The sequence below is a fragment of the Musca autumnalis genome, unplaced genomic scaffold, assembly GCF_047663935.1.
Source record: "Musca autumnalis isolate F117 unplaced genomic scaffold, ASM4766393v1 scaffold_1, whole genome shotgun sequence".
NCBI lineage: Eukaryota > Metazoa > Arthropoda > Insecta > Diptera > Muscidae > Musca > Musca autumnalis.
The window spans coordinates 279864332-279869118 of record NW_027411644.1 but is presented as its reverse complement, the minus strand read 5'-3'; the positions used below and the strand labels follow the sequence as shown (position 1 = coordinate 279869118).

The following is a 4787-nucleotide window of genomic DNA, read 5'->3' as shown; positions in this document are numbered from 1 at the left end:
GTAATTCACTCTCTATTCGTTGTTCGAACCCAAATTACGATATAATTACTTCATTTCCCATACAAAATTTTGAGAACGAACAACGATTTTTGTACATTGTTCAATTTAAATTACTCTCAGAACGAGGATAAATTATGTCCCATCTCTAACAAATGAGAGAATTTATCTCTCCTCTTTTACTGCAGTTGCATTTCTTGTCCATCGTTTCAAATTCGCGTACAATTTTAGAAACAAAAGTCAAATGCCTGCCGGAAAGTTGGTATACCAAAAAGTTTTTTGGCAGGTCTCTCTCTCGTTTATTTTGAAAATTGAAAAAGTAAAAAATGTGGTGAGAACACCAAAATTGTGAGAAAAAATAGAAAAGATGAATGAAAATAATATTATTTAATATCAAATAGATATCTGAAAGAAGGATAAATGTTTTTCGGTTCAAATCAATTAATTTTACTCGTTTTTTGGCTGAAACTTTGTAAAAATCAATAAATAACAAGTAAACAAGTAAAAAAGTATCAGTCGGCTTTGCCGACAGAGGCATACCCTCAGCCAATGTGAATTGAAACTTTCATCTACGGACAGATAGAATGTATTTAGCGCCAGGTCAGGCACAATACTTTTCTATTGCATACTTTACGGGGCGTCATTGTGTGAGTGCATGCTTTTTCAATGGGTTGAATTGTGTGTGTGGAGAGAGCAACGCTAAATGAGCGCACACGGGCGCCTAATTGCCTGACCTGGATTTAGCGCAGAGTGAGGCAGAGAACATTTTTGGGTCTCTCTTGTGCTCTCAATGAACGATTGGGTCCATACTTTGCCCATCGTGGAGCGTGTACCAGACTTAGATCAGGTTTTAATATGGACTCAATCGGTCCACTCCGTCGGGTATCTCCCACACAAAATTTTGGAAAAGTTCAGTTTAGGAACATCTCTCGAATCGCTTTGATTTTTGCTTTAGCAACTTGTATTCACTGCCCTCCATACGACGGTATAAGTTTCATCAGGGGCAAGTCCATACTTCCTGAGAAAATAGCCTGAAAGTTGCAAAAAACCCCTATGACACCGTGTGAGGAGGTTGGAGGGCAAAATAACTCTCGAACAGGTCTGCCGATTCGGTCCAAAGTTTGGCCCTAGTAATATTTTGTCCAAACATAGTTTAAGTTCGAAGATAAGCCATATCGGTCCACTCCTTCAGGTACCTCCCCCACAAAAGTTCAAAAATGTTCGGAAAAATTGTGCGTACGATAACTCTTGAAGAGAGTGGCCGAATTGGTTCATACTTTACACATCCTAATATATCTACCAGATATAGATCAGGTTCAAATATGGACTATATTTGTCCACTCCATCCGGTACCTCCCACTCAAAATTTCGGATACATGTTCACTTTAAGACCTGCTTTCGAATCACTTTGATTTTTGTTGAAGCAACTTGCATTGCTGCCTCAATTGCGATGGTAAAAGTTGTTTCAGGGGCAAGTTCATACTTCTTGAGCAAACATCCCTGAAGGTCTAAAAAACCCCTATGGTACCATATGTAGTGGATGGAGATCCATTCTTTTTAGTATCTCCTCCGCAAAACTTTTGATATTAAATCCTAATCAACATTTTTGTCAGTTCAAACGCCCAAAATTTTTAAAACTCCTTAAATACATGCGTTTTTTGGAAAAAAATTGTTTCAATATACACAGGCTGAGGGTATATCTCTGTCGGCAAAGCCGACTGATACTTTTTTACTTGTTTTTATTACACGTTTATGATGAAAAGAAGTATGTTTTGGTAGCAAATTTCGAAGTTTCAAATTTCATGAGTAGACCCTATTGCATTTTGAAAACCAAATTTACAAAAAAAGTACAAATACAGCTGATTGTCACTTCTACCTTCTACAAATGTACCTTAACTCTTTTTGTTGTTATCGACAAAATATTGTACACAGAAAAAATTAATTCATACATATTAGGAATAGTGTTCAAAAAGTGTTTCCAATGCACATAGGTTTCAATCAGGAAATTTTTGGCCAAAACCCTATTTTTGAAGTTTCGAAATTTTAATTTTTGGCACAGAATAATAAAAAACACATCAGGTCATCTGAAAATAATTAGTTCTTGTAATTGCCGATAGACGCGGTTAGTTGGAGCAGTGTCAATGTTGGCACTTAATTGCAAAAAAAAAAAAACAAATTGTCTTGTAAAATAGACTATTTTTGTTGTGTTGTGTCGCTGCATAAATATAGAGAAGTGAGACCAAAGTTATAATGAATCGGGAAGCTGTTGGTGAGTACTTTCATAATATTAAAAAAATAACTAAAAATTTTGTAAAATTAGAGTAGTAAATTCCCTGTTTGTATGTACATTGAAAAATATTCAAATATTTTTTAAAATATATTTAAACTTTTAAAAAAATGTCCAAGTTTGTCCACCTCCAAATTGATTTTGGAAGATAGCTGGGGGACAGAACTAATAAATTGAGAAATAAATTCTTGCTCAAATTTGCCACAGTTAAAATAAAGTGGATTTTTCTATTTTAAGATGGGAGAATTTTTTGTAAATACCTGTTGTGATTGTACGTGGTATCCAATTGAAATAGGACGATAATACCAACATCTATCAACCAATTTTTCTTAAATTTAATATTGAAGGGTTTCAGAGTGTAGAAAACAAGTATGTGTAAGTTTTTTGAAAATAGGTCCATTTTTTGTCATAGCCCCCACATAAAAGTACCGTCCGATTTTAGATATTTTGTGGATTTTACCGACACTTTATGACCGATTCGGCATAAATTTGGTATTTCGTCCTCGTGGAAGATATGAATCCTTCGTACCAAAAATTATTAACATAGGTCAATGTTTTGGTTTAGACCCCACACAACGGGACCACCCTGTTCAACAAATTTTGGCTGTTTTTGGTCATTTTGGTCGATAAAACGTAAGAATTACTGTTTGTACACATTTAATATAAATATTAATTAATTTCAATACAATGTTGAGATTTGTCCATATAATGAATGTGGTTGATAATTCGAAAAATACTGGTTTCCTCTGAGAGAGACTGAAAAATCAAATTTGGTAGGTATTGTTTTTGTTTTTTGTATTTTCGCCGGCACAATTGTTTTTTTAGCTTTTATTTTGTAATTATTGTTCTTTAAACGTTTCTTCTAATGATTTCTCCTAATGACTTATCTTGTAAAGCAGGACAATGTAAACCATATGTACATACGTATTGACTGGTTGATTTGTAAGATGTTTGATTTGCGAACTATATCAATCAGTTTGTTTGCGACAACATCTATACATGTTTGGTTTGTTAGTTATAGTGTTGGTGGTTGTTTAGCGTAAAGCGTTTAGCTTTATTTCGATCAGGTTGTTGTGCGAGGAGATACCATGAAGGGGGAGGAAAAACGATCCACATCATTTTTATAGGGAAAGCTCAAAAACCGGTTATTGCATGAAAAGAAAATTTCGAGAGAGAGAGAGTAAAAAAACAGAGAGCAAATAATGGGGAAAGTAGGGGAGATTGGATTTTTTGTATTTTAGAAAGCCATTCATACTTTTTAAAAAATAGAAGTTTGTACATAAATACAAAAATTCAAATTATGGAAAAACAAGTAAGAAAAGTCTATAGTCGGACGGAGCCGACCATGGGATACCCTATACCACTATCCCTGGACAATCGCTCTCAACGGAACTTCTTTTCAATGATTGTGAAAATGTAGTTATCAAATATCAGAGATGTAATGTATAATACTTATGACCAAAACCAAAAAGTTATCTAGCATGACAAAGACATTTTTGTAGCAGGAAAGGAAAATTTAGTTCGCACTAACGTTGGTTTGTACGCTTCTTCTTCATCATAAACTCAAACTTTGTTTAAAATTTTGCCGGTTATTATTTTGACTTACATAGCCGCTACAAAATTGGTTAAAATTTTGTTTTTGGTCTATTTCATCCCCTTAACATTTCACGATCATCACCAAAAACTAATCATTTCTATTCTGACCCGAACCCAACCTCCTTAAAAAATTCGTTACCATCGGTCCATAATTGCGGCCTTAAGCTTGTTTACAATTTTTAATGGACGGACACACATCGCTAAATCGCTTTATCTCGTCGAGATATGAATTTTGGCATACCAAATAAGGGGTCTAGGACGAATATTTCGTGGTGTTACTTACATAAACTTTTGGAGAGACAATATGTAGCATGAAATAAAATTGGTTCTCTACACAGAACCCGTTATATATTAGGCAGTAGGCCCGTTATCTAGCAAACACTATTGCAATTTACATCAGAGGAAAGGTCAGTAGTTTTTTTCCATATGTAGGCTACTTTGCGAAATATATATGTCCTCAAGGAATTAAAATATCGACCAAAAATAAAATTTTTATATTTTTCATACAAAAGTAGTGGTCCATTTCACCCGCTAAAGAATATCAGATCATCATTCAAAATTGTAGGCACCTTTTTCGACCTATACTCTTACCCGGTGCAAAATTTCGTGACTATTGATGTATAATTGCGACTTCTAGCGAGTTTATTATTACACTACAAACAAATAACGGAATATATTAGGCTGTAACTCTGTTATCTGATCATGTACACCAACATAATTGGCATCAATTGAAAGGTCAAGCGTTCCACTTTCAAGTATATCTCACTTGTCCGGAATGTCACTTCCAGAAATTAAGATATAAGCTGTATATTAAAAATTTTCACAATTTTCACACAAAAGTTTTGGTCTATTTAACCCTCTAAATATTATCCGATCGCCAACTCAAATTGCAAGCTACTCCTTTGTG

At 34.4% G+C, this 4787-nt stretch overlaps 1 protein-coding gene across 14 annotated transcripts in view; it reads left to right on the top strand.

Annotated features, from left to right (window-relative positions):
* The window catches only part of LOC141389583 (uncharacterized), a 62093-nt gene that overhangs the window by 156 nt on the left and 57150 nt on the right, over window positions 1–4787 (top strand). For 5 of the 14 annotated variants that reach the window (XM_073961299.1, XM_073961300.1, XM_073961308.1 and 2 more), the window contains exon 2: window positions 2057–2266. The exons of 2 other annotated variants lie outside the window; for them this stretch is intronic. The gene's annotated coding sequence lies outside the window, so the exon portion shown is untranslated. Of the gene's footprint in view, window positions 1–2030; window positions 2267–2798; window positions 2918–4787 lie in introns of those variants that run through there. 7 more of the 14 variants (XM_073961301.1, XM_073961303.1, XM_073961304.1 and 4 more) reach the window with 5 other exon arrangements.